The sequence below is a fragment of the Oncorhynchus gorbuscha genome, linkage group LG06, assembly GCF_021184085.1.
Source record: "Oncorhynchus gorbuscha isolate QuinsamMale2020 ecotype Even-year linkage group LG06, OgorEven_v1.0, whole genome shotgun sequence".
Classification (NCBI taxonomy): domain Eukaryota; kingdom Metazoa; phylum Chordata; class Actinopteri; order Salmoniformes; family Salmonidae; genus Oncorhynchus; species Oncorhynchus gorbuscha.
Genome location: NC_060178.1, coordinates 88,851,784 through 88,866,724, shown reverse-complemented (window position 1 = coordinate 88,866,724; position 14,941 = coordinate 88,851,784). Strand labels below are relative to the sequence as shown.

General features: G+C 43.2%; 1 protein-coding gene across 10 annotated transcripts in view; it reads left to right on the top strand.

Moving 5' to 3' along the window:
• The first annotated feature begins 4,805 nt into the window (after nucleotides 1–4,805).
• The window catches only part of LOC124038498 (ribosome-binding protein 1-like), a 47,884-nt gene continuing 37,748 nt past the window's right edge, over nucleotides 4,806–14,941 (top strand). For 5 of the 10 annotated variants that reach the window (XM_046354461.1, XM_046354460.1, XM_046354466.1 and 2 more), the window contains exon 1: nucleotides 4,808–5,002. The gene's annotated coding sequence lies outside the window, so the exon portion shown is untranslated. Of the gene's footprint in view, nucleotides 5,003–14,941 lie in introns of all 10 variants that reach the window. The other 5 variants (XM_046354462.1, XM_046354463.1, XM_046354458.1 and 2 more) reach the window with 2 other exon arrangements.

Here is a 14,941-nt window from a genome sequence, read left to right as displayed (position 1 = left end):
CCAGTCCACCTGGCCATGCTCCTGCTCCAGTTTCAACTGTTCTGCCTTACTATTATTCAACCATGCTGGTCATTTATGAACATTTGAACATCTTGGCCACGTTCTGTTATAATCTCCACCTGGCACAGCCAGAAGAGGACTGGCCACCCCACATATGCTCTCTCTAATTCTCTCTTTCTTTCTCTCTCTCGGAGGACCTGAGCCCTAGGACCGTGCCCCAGGACTACCTGACATGATGGCTCCTTGCTGTCCCCAGTCCATCTGACTGTGCTGCTGCTCCAGTTTCAACTGTTCTGCCTTATTATTATTTGACCATGCTGGTCATTTATGAACATTTGAACATCTTGGTCATGTTCTGTTATAATCTCTACCCGGCACAGCCAGAAGAGGACTGGCCACCCCACATAGCCCGGTTCCTCTCTAGGTTTCTTCCTAGGTTTTGGCCTTTCTAGGGAGTTTTTCCTAGCCACCGTGCTTTTACACCTGCATTGTTTGCTGTTTGGGGTTTTAGGCTGGGTTTCTGTACAGCACTTTGAGATATCAGCTGATGTACGAAGGGCTATATAAATAAATTTGATTTGATTTGATTTGATTTGATAGACTGATAGAGGAATTTTAGATTCCTATGTATTTTGTTGCCAAAACCAAATTCGCACTCATTTCTAATTCATTAATGAGGTGTAAGTTCATTAATTATGCATGAGGTAGATCGAGACCAGTCTTAAAAGTCAGGTAAGAGCGTTTAATTCCAGAGAGTACTAAATGCTTACACACATTTCCACAGGTTATAAACTGAAAATGACGTCAGCGTTTTCCAAACGTTCCATTTCATAAGCAGAGGGGCCCCCTAGCTCTTGAGCCTTCGCGTTATCAGCACGAAGTCAAGGCCAGTCAGTATAAATCAACATTCTCGACAATCTGGAGATGGCCCGTTCCCACCACCTGGAGATTTGTACAACTGAATGAACTAAGGAACAGACCTTCATTGTTACTAAACTCCTGACTACATTATATACAATTGGGAAAGGGAGCAAGAGAGAAAATTCACATGTACAGTACATTATAGCATTTGGACTAGTCAGTTCTGATTGGAATGTATACATAATTAGTCATTTCAACCATAATTTCCTCTATCATAGACTGCATCCAATTTGCTGAGTAGAGCTTTAGAGGCTATTTTGTAAATGACATCACCGAAGTCAAGGATTGGTAGGATAGTCAGTTTTACGAGGGTATGTTTGAAGCATGAGTGAAGAATGCTTTGTTGTTAAATTGGAAACGATTCTAGATTTCATTTTGGATTGGAGATGCTTAATGTGAGTCTGGAAAGAGAGTTTAAATTCTAACCAGACACCTAGGTATTTGTGGTTGTCCACATATTCTAAGTCAGAACTGTCCAGAGTAGTGATGCTAGACTGGCGGGCAGGTGCGGGCAGCGATCGGTTGAAGAGCATGCATTTAGTTTTACTTGCATTCAAGAGCAGTTGGAGGCCACGGAAGGAGAATTGTATGGCATTGAAGCTCGTCTGGAGGTTTGTTAACACAGTGTCCAAAGAAGGGCCAGAAGTATACAGAATGGTGTCGTCTGCGTAGAGGTGTATCAGAGATTCACCCACAGCAAGAGCGACATCATTGATGTATACAGAGAAAAGAGTTGGCCTGAGAATTGAACCGTGTTGGCACCCCCATAGAGACTGCCAGAGGTCCGGACAACAGGCCCTTCGATTTGACACACTGAACTCTGTCTGTGAAGTAGTTGGTGAACCAGGCGAGGCAGTCATTTGAGAAACCAAGGTTATAGAGTCTGCCGATAAGAATGCGGTGATTGACAGTGTCGAAAGCCTTGGCAAAGGTCGATGAATACAGCTGCACACTATTGTCTTTTATCAATGGCGGTTATGATATCGTTTAGGATCTTGAGTGTGGCTGAGGTGCATCCATAACTTGCTCGGAAACCAGATTGTATAGCAACATACTGTGGTAGGCTGTACTGTAAATGCTGTATCGGGCTGTGTTGGCCCCAATATACATCAAAATGTTCAACATCATTATACATGTTCACTAATCGTGGATCAAATGAATAAATCCTAAGCAGTACTTTTAGCATTTCCTTTCATTAATTCAGCGTTTCCTTTTTTTAGGTTATGTATGCAGTTATAGTTTTTACTGTGTCATTGGTAAACAAATATTTTTGTGTGCACAAGAACAATTATTTTGTCAGCATTGGAGGATCTTTACGGGATGTTAGTGCAGGCTGGGCCACATCAGGATAAGGAGGGGAATTTCCCAAGAGATGAGGGGCAACGAAACACACGCACTAACAGCAGCAGCAGACGTCCGAAAAACAGAGTCGTCACTGCGGTGCTAACAGTGTTATCTTGGTGCCTGCAGCTAGCAGTGTGAGAAAATTACATTTTGGCACACGTCAGGAAGTGTGTGTGTGTAGCCTACAGCGACCAGTGACTTTTCAGCATATCCAATAGGTGCAGTTGTGATGGCCCTGGAGTGGATGGTTTGGAACAGCACTGTCAGTGGTGAAGGTAGAGGAGACTGTATTCCCTAAAGGGAAATGTAAGAGCTCTGTTGAATGCACAGGTTGCTGCCATCACTTCACAGCGCAGAGATCTATTTCCATCTATTTTCTTTGTGTGATAGGTGTGGTTGTGACAGCATTAGAAGGTGATGGCTGAACAGAGGCTGTAGTGCTGAAGTGACATATTTGACAGCATAGAGATCTATTTCCATCTATTATCTTTGTGTGACGTATGTGACATATGTAGAAGGTTCTCTGACCTAATGTTTGGATCAAGTTGTCACATTGAACTTTCCTTAACAAAAAGATAATTAGAAAACAAATGACAGACTCCTCTTTGAATACCGGTATGTGTCATTTTTCCAGAACTCCTGGCTGTTCCTGTCTCCAATCCACCTTGTCATGTTGCTGTTACGACTGCAGCTGTAGACCCTTGACCTAACCTGACTTCACACGGCGTGCTACCTTCTCCTGGACCCCGGGTGATAAAGTCCTGCCACCCTACCCTATCTACTCGGTTCAGGCAGAAGAGAACAGGCCACCCCCTCGGAGCCTGGTCCTCTCTAGGTTTCTTCCTAGGTTCCTGCCTTCTAGGGTGATTTTCCTAGACAATGTGCTTCTGCTTCTGCCTCTGCATTGCTTGCTGTTTGGGGTTTTAGGCTGGGTTTCTGTATAGCACTTTGTGACAACTGCTCATTTAAAAAGGGCTTTTTAAAATAGATTTGATTGATTGATGGTCACTTCTTGTGTAAGTCTGGATGACTGTCTGTGTGGTCTCGGATTTTCTTCACATGTTTGCCTGGGAAATGGCAACCATCATGGGCAATTCACCCTGAAAACAAAGTTCTTCTATTCAGTTCTATTCTATTGTACTCACCACAAACTCCAAAATGACCTAATCTGATTAGATATAGGCTACTCAAAGAGACAGAGGACTGTTTCATATTCCTATTCTCTATGGAATTCAATATCTGACTTGGAATTCTCTATCCTACCCTATGTTGCAGAGCAAAGCACTGCAATATTACACCTCTGGACATCCAGAAACCAGTGGAGGCTGCTTAGGGGAAGACGGCTCATCATATTGGCCAGAACAGAGCAAATGGATTGGCATTTGATACCATACCATTGTATTTTATACCATTCCACTTATTCTGCTCCAGCCATTACCAAGAGCCCATTCTTCTCAATGAAGGTGCCACCAACCTCCTGTGCCAGAAGCAGATGTGCATAGCTACCTTGAATATAATCGTATTAAATCGTGTCCACAAAGGGGGCATGAAAATAATATGTGATGCTCACATCCTTGCCCGTGTGCCCAGCCTCCACATATGTTGTAGTTTTAAGAACGAGCTTTCACCGTCAAGCCAAGTAATTCCAACGAACAACAACCACAGAACAACTCCCAGAAACACTTTCCATTGTGAGCTACATACATCGTTGGTTCCATTGCTTGAGTAGATTTAGCCAATTAGGAATCTTGTGGATTAATGAGGGGATTCATGTTTAGTAGTGGCGGTGTGGACGTGTTAAGCACAAATTGATTGCATTCGTTTTGGGACCGGGCTGCCTCCGGGATGTGAGCCCTAATTCAAAGTCCACGGCGAAATCGGCTCCAAACAAAAGTGACGCAATTAAGCACGAGAAGTAATGAAGGAATTTGATGAAAACGCTTTATCTGCCTTCCCAATGAAAAATATATTTTATGGAAAATATATGTTATTTGTTTGTGGACGATGCACAATGCTGCCTTGATGACAACATAACTGAACTGCGCAGATTACCTTTTGACCGGCACGTCACGGGCCATGGACCGGTGCCCTGGTGTTCAGCATAATCGAATCAGCCCAATATCTAACAGGGACATGGGTCTAGGGCACAAAATCGGAGTCGGTGTTTAAGCAAACGCCGTCAAACATCGGGCGAAAGCGGGGAGGGAGGAGCACCATTCTATAATCTGTGCGCGGCTCAGTCATTTTGTCAACATAAAATAAATGTTTGAATTTTCAACAAAAAATCTTTGGGAAATAAGAAAAAAATAAAAATCAATCACTTTTCCATGGGACAACACAGAATCCTACTAATTTACACACGTATTTAAGTAGGTCACTCTTGTTTTGAGCATATTTCACATTGGGCTTTGAACCGGGCACCTGGCTCAAGCCGGGAGCAGCCCGGTTTTAAAATCGAAAGCAATTAACTTTCAGTCGATGCAAAACACCTCAACACGGGCGCCCGGGCGATATTAATCGAACCCCCTCACTGGCCCGATGAGAGCCAGCTCAAAGTGCCACGACTCCATTTAAAGGAAGAGGATTCCCAGACGAACTGTCTGAGAGATAATTTGGGGAAATAGCTGCATATTTTACTTCAGATTGAAAGAAATTCAACGACAAAATCCGTGCTTCTTCAACCGCCCCCAGAAGCGGTCTACAGTAGCTACATCAGCAGATATATATAAAAAATAAGGTATGAATTCTGAAGAGCTCTAGAATACTATTCTGAAAAATCAGAACCTTATTCCATATTTCATATGGATGGTAGTCAGACGAACTAACTGGTTGGCTAATGATGACTAACTATTTAGCATGTGATTCTTACTAGGCAGCAGCTGACAACTTCGCAATTTTATAATAATAAACTAGCAATGATACTAAATTAACTGGCTAAAAAGCCAGCTAGCTAACGTGTTGTAGCCTACTAGCCTAGCTAACGATAGCTAGCTGGCTCCTAGCTGATCATTCTCAACTCGAGATGTGATGTAGCTACATAGTAGATACTCTGTAACGGTAGTTACATAGATTTGTGGAGTTGCTCATTCTCAGCTGGCTATCTCAACTTTCTTGCTAACGCGTTAGCTATGCTAGTTACGACAGTTTCCCACAAGATGCCAGTCAGTAATGACACAACTTAATTTCCATTTCATGTCATGATAAAAGATTTCGAAATTACATGACAGCGTTTTTATGATAAACATGCCGTATACAGGGCCTGACTGACCGCCGCATATGGGGCTCCCGGGCACCTGCCGCCACTTTTTTATTTTTTGGGGGGGCAGTAGAAATTTGTTTTAGCAGCCTCTCCACAATTGTTTTTTTTTTTACTTCCTGCATTTCAACACTTTGCCATGGGACAGAGATAAAATGTGCTATTTTATAGCTAATCTCATGTTATTTTTCACATTTTGCCATGAGGATGAGAGAAAATGTAGCAGTATTAAAGCAAATTTCTTGCTGATGCTTATGGTGTGTTCATATGCTATCTGGGAGGTTGGGGGCCCCTGGCGGAATACAGCATCATGTATCATAAGGATAAAAAATGTATGTATAAAAACACAATCATTTCGCTCCCCCCGCAATAACATCTGCTAAACATGTGTTTTTGACCAATACAATTGGATTTGATTTGGATGGGAATCAGAGAGTAGGGGCTGGCGGGTAGTTACTGCTCTGGCCAGGGAGTAAAATAATCCCTTTGGAATGTCCAGCCAAACTTGGACGGAGCGTTGGGGTGTTGGCATTATGCCAAGCACTTGTTATAATAACACATGCTTGGCACTATAATGCCAAGCACACACATCTCCCCCAGCTGCACTGAGTGAGCTAATTGAAGAGTATGTAGCCTACTCTTTTAAATCAAATCAAATCAAATTTTATTTGTCACATACACATGGTTAGCAGATGTTAATGCGAGTGTAGCGAAATGCTTGTGCTTCTAGTTCCGACAATGCAGTGATAACCAACAAGTAATCTAACTAACAATTCCAAAAAAAACTACTGTATTATACACAGTGTAAGGGGATAAGGAACATGTACATAAGGATATATGAATGAGTGATGGTACAGAGCAGCATACAGTAGATGGTATCGAGTACAGTATATACATATGAGATGAGTGTGTAGACAAAGTAAACAAAGTGGCATAGTTAAAGTGGCTAGTGATACATGTGTTACATAAGGATGCAGTCGATGTTGTAGAGTACAGTATATACATATGCATATGAGATGAATAATGTAGGGTAAGTAACATTATATAAGGTAGCATTGTTTAAAGTGGCTAGTGATATATATATATATATTTACATCATTTCCATCAATTCCCATTATTAAAATGGCTGGAGTTGGGTCAGTGTCAATGACAGTGTGTTGGCAGCAGCCACTCAATGTTAGTGGTGGCTATTTAACAGTCTGATGGCCTTGAGATAGAAGCTGTTTTTCAGTCTCTCGGTCCCAGCTTTGATGCACCTGTACTGACCTCGCCTTCTGGATGATAGCGGGGTGAACAGGCAGTGGTTCGGGTGGTTGATGTCCTTGATGATCTTTATGGCCTTCCTGTAACAACGGGTGGTGTAGGTGTCCTGGAGGGCAGGTAGTTTGCCCCCGGTGATGCGTTGTGCAGTCCTCACTACCCTCTGGAGAGCCTTACGGTTGAGGGCAGAGCAGTTGCCGTACCAGGCGGTGATACAGCCCGCCAGGATGCTCTCGATTGTGCATCTGTAGAAGTTTGTGAGTGCTTTTGGTGACAAGCCGAATTTTTTCAGCCTCCTGAGGTTGAATAGGCGCTGCTGCGCCTTCTTCACGACGCTGTCAGTGTGAGTGGACCAATTCAGTTTGTCTGTGATGTGTATGCCGAGGAACTTAAAACTAGCTACCCTCTCCACTACTGTTCCATCGATGTGGATAGGGGGTGTTCCCTCTGCTGTTTCCTGAAGTCCACAATCATCTCCTTAGTTTTGTTGACGTTGAGTGTGAGGTTATTTTCCTGACACCACACTCCAAGGGCCCTCACCTCCTCCCTGTAGGCCGTCTCGTCGTTGTTGGTAATCAAGCCTACCACTGTTGTGTCGTCCGCAAACTTGATGATTGAGTTGGAGGCGTGCGTGGCCACGCAGTCGTGGGTGAACAGGGAGTACAGGAGAGGGCTCAGAACGCACCCTTGTGGGGCCCCGTGTTGAGGATCAGCGGGGAGGAGATGTTGTTGCCTACCCTCACCACCTGGGGGCGGCCCGTCAGGAAGTCCAGTACCCAGTTGCACAGGGCGGGGTCGAGACCCAGGGTCTCGAGCTTGATGACGAGCTTGGAGGGTACTATGGTGTTGAATGCCGAGCTGTAGTCGATGAACAGCATTCTCACATAGGTATTCCTCTTGTCCAGGTGGGTTAGGGCAGTGTGCAGTGTGGTTGAGATTGCATCGTCTGTGGACCTATTTGGGCGGTAAGCAAATTGGAGTGGGTCTAGGGTGTCAGGTAGGGTGGAGGTGATATGGTCCTTGACTAGTCTCTCAAAGCACTTCATGATGACGGAAGTGAGTGCTACGGGGCGGTAGTCGTTTAGCTCAGTTACCTTAGCTTTCTTGGGAACAGGAACAATGGTGGCCCTCTTGAAGCATGTGGGAACAGCAGACTGGTATAGGGATTGATTGAATATGTCCGTAAACACACCGGCCAGCTGGTCTGCGCATGCTCGGAGGGCGCGGCTGGGGATGCCGTCTGGGCCTGCAGCCTTGCGAGGGTTAACACGTTTAAATGTCTTACTCACCTCGGCTGCAGTGAAGGAGAGACTGCATGTTTCCGTTGCAGGCCGTGTCAGTGGCACTGTATTGTCCTCAAAGCGGGCAAAAAAGTTATTTAGTCTGCCTGGGAGCAAGACATCCTGGTCCGTGACTGGGCTGGATTTCATCTTGTAGTCCGTGATTGACTGTAGACCCTGCCACATGCCTCTTGTGTCTGAGCCATTGAATTGAGATTCCACTTTGTCTCTGTACTGACGCTTAGCTTGTTTGATAGCCTTACGGAGGGAATAGCTGCACTGTTTGTATTCAGTCATGTTGCCAGACACCTTGCCCTGATTAAAAGCAGTGGTTCGCGCTTTCAGTTTCATGCGAATGCTGCCATCAATCCACGGTTTCTGGTTAGGGAATGTTTTTATCGTTGCTATGGGAACGACATCTTCGACGCACGTTCTAATGAACTCGCGACCTAGAAAAACAGGAGAACACTTATGTGGCTGTTTTATGAATATCTGGGAATATTTGGCCAAGGAAACATTTCTGGTTGGTGTCAGGGAATGTAAACTGTTAGCGAGACTTTTAAAACAGGATTGAATAAAGTAACAGTAAATATGTTGAATGAGCATTGAGAGTTTGACAAAATTACCTTATGTCTTGAAGTCTAATATGGCTATTTACTTACTTTCGTAGCTCTTTGTTAGATGCATGCTTTTGTAAGTACCGGTAGTTAATTGTCCACTCCTAGTTTAGCTGGAATGTAGCCCGAAAGGATTTGACAAATGTATTTGGTTGACGATATGAAATTGGCCAACGCTTCTTCTTGCACTGTGCAGAATTATTATAATATATTTTTTAAATGTCACCTTTTATTTAACCAGGTAGGCTAGTTGAGAACAAGTTCTCATTTACAATCTGGCGAAGATAAAGCAAAGCAGTGCGACACAAACAACACAGTTACACATGGAATAAACAAATGTACAGTCAATAACACAAAGAGTCTATATACAGTGTGTGCAAATGACGTGAGGACGTAAGGCAATAAATAGGCCATAGTAGCAAGTAATTACAATTGAGCAAAATTAACACTGGAGTGATCGATGTACAGATGATGATGTGCAAGTAGAAATACTAGTGTGCAAAAGAGCAGAAAAATAAAAACAATATGGGGATGAGGTAGGTAGATTAGATGGGCTAGATGCTCTTTGTACAGCTGCAGCATTCGGTTAGCTGCTCGGATAGCTGATGTTTAAAGTTAGTGAGGGAAATACAAGTCTCCCAGCTTCAGTGATTTTATTTTATTTTATTTTTTAAAATTTTTTATTTATTTATATTTTTTGCAATTCGTTCCAGTCATTGGCAGCAGAGAACTGGAAGGAAAGGCGACCAAAGGAGGTGTTGGCTTTGGGGATGACCAGTGAGATATACCTGCTGGAGCATGTGCTACGGGTGGGTGTTGTTATCGTGACCAGTGAGCTGAGATAAGGCGGAACTTTACCTAGCAAAGACCTATAGATGACCTGGAGCCAGTGAGTCTGGCGACGAATATGTAGCGAGGGCCAACCGACGAGACCATACAGGTTGCAGTGGTGGGTGGTATATGGGGCTTTGGTGACAAAATGGATGGCACTGTGATAGACTGTATCCAGTTTGCTAAGAAGAGTGTTGGAGGCTATTTTGTAAATGACATCGCCGAAGTCGAGGATTGGTAGGATAGTCAGTTTTACGAGGGTATGTTTGGTGGCGTGTGTGAAGGAGGCTTTGTTGCGGAATAGGAAGCCGATTCCAGATTTAATTTTGTTTTGGAGATGTTTAATACGGCTGAGATCCCGGGATCGATATGACAACAGCCAGTGAAAGTGCAGGGTGCCAAATTCAAAAAACAGAAATATCGTATTTAAAATTCCTCAAATATACAAGTATATTACACCATTTTAAAGATAAACTTGTTGTTAATCCCACCACAGTGTCCCATTTCAAAAAGGCTTTACGACGAAAGCACACCAAACGATTGTTAGGTCAGTACCTAGTCACAGAAAAACAGCCATTTTTCCAGCCAAAGAGGAGTCATTAAAAGCAGTAATAGAGATCCAATTAATCACTAACCTTTGATCTTCATCAGATGATACTCATAGGACCTCATGTTACACAATACATGTATGTTTTGTTCGATAAAGTTCATATTAATATCCAACAAGTTTACATTGGCGCGTTATGTTCAGTAATGTTTTGCTTCCAAAAGATCTGGTGACTTTTGCAGAAAGCCACATCAATTTACAGAAATACTCATAATAAACATTAATAAAAGATACACGTGTTATGCATGGAACTTTCGATAAACTTCTCCTTAATGCAACCGCTGTGTCAGATTTTTAAAAAACTTTACGGAAAAAACACACCTTGCAATAATCTTGAGTACGTCGCTCAGACACAAAAACAAGTCATACAGATACCCGCCATGTTGTGGAGTCAACAGAAGTCAGAAATAGCATTATAAATATTCACTTACCTTTGATCTTCATCAGAATGCACTCCCAGGAATCCCAGTTCCACAATAAATGTTTGTTTTGTTTGATAAAGTCCATTTATGTCCAAATACCTCCTTTTTGTTTGCGTTTAGTTCACAAATCAATATTCACGAAGCGCAGGGCAGACAAAGTCAAAAAGTTCCCTTACAGTTCGTAGAAACATGTCAAACGATGTATAGAATCAATCTTTAGGATGTTTTTATCATAAATCTTCAATAATGTTTCAACCTGAGAATTCCTTTGTCTTTAGAAATGCAATGGAACGCAGCTACCTATCATGTGCGCACGCCTGACTGAGCTCATGGCCTTCTGGCATTCCCCTTAGTCAACCTCCTCTTATTCTCTCCTCCTTCATAGTAGAAGCCCCAAACAAGGTTCTAAAGACTGTTGACATCTAGTGGAAGCCGTAGGAAGTGTACATTTGGTTCGATTGCACTATCTTGGATAGGCAAAGAGTTGAAAAACTACAAACCTCAGATTTCCCACTTCCTGGTTGGATTTTTCTCAGGTTTCTTCCTGCCATATGAGTTCTGCTATACTCTCAGACATCATTCAAACTGTTTTAGAAACTTCAGACTGTTTTATATCCAAATCAACGAATATTATGCATATCCTAGCTTCTGGGCATGAGTAGCAGGCAGTTTTCTCTGGGCACCTTATTCATCCAAGCTACTCAATACTGCCCCCCAGCCAGAAGAAGTTAATGAGTCTGGAAGGAGAGTTTACAGTCTAGCCAGACACCTAGGTATTTGTAGTTGTCCACATATTCGAAGTCAGAACCGTCCAGAGCAGTGATGTTAGTCGGGCGGGTGCAGGCAACGAACGGTTGAAAAGCATGCATTTAGTTTTAGTATGGTTTTAAGAGCAGTTGGAGGCCACGGAAGGAGTGTTATTGGCATTGAAGCTCGTTTGGAGGTTTGTTAACACAGTTTCCAAAGGAGGGCCAGATGAATACAGAATGGTGTCGTCTGCGTAGAGGTGTATCAGAGATTCACCCACAGCAAGAGCTACATCATTGATATATGCAGAGAAAAGAGTCGGCCCGAGAAGTGAACCGTGTGGTTTCCCCATAGAGACTGCCAGAGGTCCGGACAACAGGCCTTCCGATTTGACACACTGAACTCTGTCTGAGAAGTAGTTGGTGAATCAGGTGAGGCAGTCATTTGAGAAACCAAGGTTATTGAGTCTGCAGATAAGAATGTGGTGATTTACAGAGTCGAAAGCCTTGGCCAGGTCGATGTACTGTTCAGCCGTCTTCAATCTTTTATCGATGGTGGTTATGATATCGTTTAGTACCTTGAGTGTGGCTGAGGTGCACCTGTGACCAGCCCGGAAACCGGATTGCACAGCAGAGAAGGTACGGTGGGATTCGAAATGATCAGTGATCTGTTTATTAACTTGGCTATCGAAGACTTTAGATAGGCAGGGCAGGATGGGTATAGGTCTATAACAGTTTGGGTGTAGAGTGTCACCCCCTTTGAAGAGGGGGATGACCGCGGCAGCTTTCCAATCTTTAGGGATCTCGGACGATACGAAAGAGTGGTTGAACAGACTGGTAATAGGGGTTGCATCAATGCCAGCGGATAGTTTTAGAAAGAGAGGGTTCAGATTGTCTAGCCCAGCTGATTTGCACGGGTCCAGGTTTTGCAACTCTTTCAGAACATCAACTATCTGGATTTGGGTGAAGGAGCAATGGGGAGGTTTAGGCAAGTAGCTGTGGGGGTTGCGGAGCTGTTGGTTGGGGTAGCCAGGAGGAAAGCATGGCCAGCTCTAGAGAAATGCTGATTGAATGGATTTATTATTGATTATTGTGGATTTATCGCTGAGATTCTGATTGAAAACAACAGAGGTGTATTTAAAGGGCAAGTTGGTCAGGATGATATCTGAGGGTGCCCATGTTTACGGATTTTGGGTTGTACCTGGTGGGTTCCTTGATAATTTGTGTGAGATTGAGGGCATCTAGCTTAGATTGTAGGACTGCCGGGGTGTTAAGCATATCCCAGTTTAGGTCACCTAACAGAACGAACTCTGAAGCTAGATGGGGGGCAATAAATTCACATATGGTGTGGGGAGCTGAGGGGGATCTAAAACAGGTGGAAACAGTGAGAGATTTATTTCTGGAGAGATTCATTTTAAAAACTAGAAGCTCAAACTGTTTGGGCATAGATAGACCTGGGAAGTATGACAGAACTTTGCTAGCTATCTCTGCAGTAGATTGGAACTCATCCCACTTTGGCAGTTCTATCTTGATGGAAAATTTTGTAGTTGGGGATGGAAACTTCAGAATTTTTGGTGGCCTTCCTAAGCCAGGATTCAGGCACGTCAAGGACATCAGGGTTGGCGGAGTGTGCTAAAGTAGTGAGTAAAACAAACTTAGGGAGGAGGCTTCTTATGTTAACATGCATGAAGCCAAGGCTTTTTTGGTTACAGAAGTCAACAACTGAGAGTGCCTGGGGACACGCAGGGCCTGGGTTAACCTCCCCATCACCCGAGGAGGAGTAGGATGAGGGTACGGCTAAAGGCTATCAAAATTGGTTGTGTAGTGCGTTGGGGACAGAGAATAAAAGGAGCAGATTTCTGGCCGTGGTAGAATAGATTCAGGCCATAATGTACAGATGGGTATGGTGGGGTGCGGGTACAGTGGAGGTAAACCCAGGCATTTTGTGACGATAAGACAGGTTGCATCTCTGGACATACTAGTTACGCTGGGCGAGGTCACCGCATGTGTGGGAGGTGGGACAAAGGAGGTATCTGAGGCATGTTGAGTTGGACTTGGGGCTCCGCGGTAAACTAAAACAATGATAACTATCCTAAACAACAATATACAAGGCATATTGACATTAGAGAGAGACATAAAGCGAGGCATAAAGCAATCACAGGTGTTGATTGGGAGAGCTAGCTAAGACAACAACCGGTAAGACAACAACAGCTAATCAGCTAAGACAACAACAACCGGTAAAATGGTGATGAATGGGCATAGAGGGTCAGTTAACTACACACAGGGCCTGAGTTCGAGGCTAGGGGCGACAGATAAACAAAAAAAGAAACAAGATGGAGTACCGTGATTATCTGATCTAAACATCGATTGGAGAAGTGTATAACATCACCACCGGCACATCTTTATCATATAATATCTTGTCAAAATTGCAATTTGACTGCAACAGAGAGAGGTTGGACTGTAAATTCTCATCAAATGCATAGGAACCCTTACTGAAATATAAGACAAATGAACCTTTTTTTGTAAATGAGTAGTGTTTTAATTTGTTGATAAAACACAGGGCATTAATGTTTGGGTGTGGGATGCGTGACAAAGTGCCAAAATGTGGTACTGTCCCATATAATCCGGGACATGTGGCAACCCTAATAGGCTAGATTATATTGACTGTAATGGAGAGCTTCAGATGGAGTATACTAATATTAGAGAGAGTGAGAAGGATGGAAAGTGATGTTGCATAATGGGCTATATGATTTTCCTAAACGACTGAAATTTGCATTTCTCTCTGCATGTAAAGGACATTTCTTCAGAGGTACAGTAGGTGGCATATGGCTAGCTCTGTGTTGCCTTTTCTTTCTACACATATCTTTTTTTAAGCATGGTGTGCAGGTTAGAGGCAGCACATGGTTTACTCTGTCTAGCTTGACCTTACTTCCTAACAAAATGGAGAGGCTGAGCTCTTGGCATGACTCACGGCTTATATTTCCTCCCCCCTTTGCATAATTTGCCAAATGGTTAATTCCACCAAGCCATAATTGGGCCTATAAAAACACTGAGCAAGTAGGCTATGCTGCACTTGGGTGGCAGAAAGAGCTTTCAATTCAAGCATACTTCTTTCTTTTGATTTGCCAAAATGGGTTTAGTTTAGGGTTTCAATCCCTTTTTGACAGCACCCCTTTTGATTATTTGTTTATTAGGATCCCAATGAGCTTTTGCAGAAGTAGCAGCTAGGCTATTCTTCCTGGGGTCCACAAAAAACGCAGAACATGACAAGTAACAAAACACTGATAGACAAGGACAGTCACACAAATTTGAAATACAACGATATGCAAAAATTATAATAAAAACCATACAACAAAATTATTGTGTTTGTGTGTTTCCTCACAGTCCCCACCGTTCCGTGAGATGTTGCTTAATCTGATTTTAAAGGTAATTCTTCTGTTTGTTGAGTAATTGGAGATGTTAGTTCCATGCGATCAATGCTCTGTATTATACTTTGCGTTGCCGTGAATTAGTTTTGGATCTGGGGACTGTGAATAAACTCCTGGTGGCATGTCTTGTGGGGTATGTATGGGTGTCTGAGATGAATGTTATTTGATTATGCAAACAATCTGGAATGTATTACAGCAACATTTCTCATAACTAGAAGAGAAGCAGTAA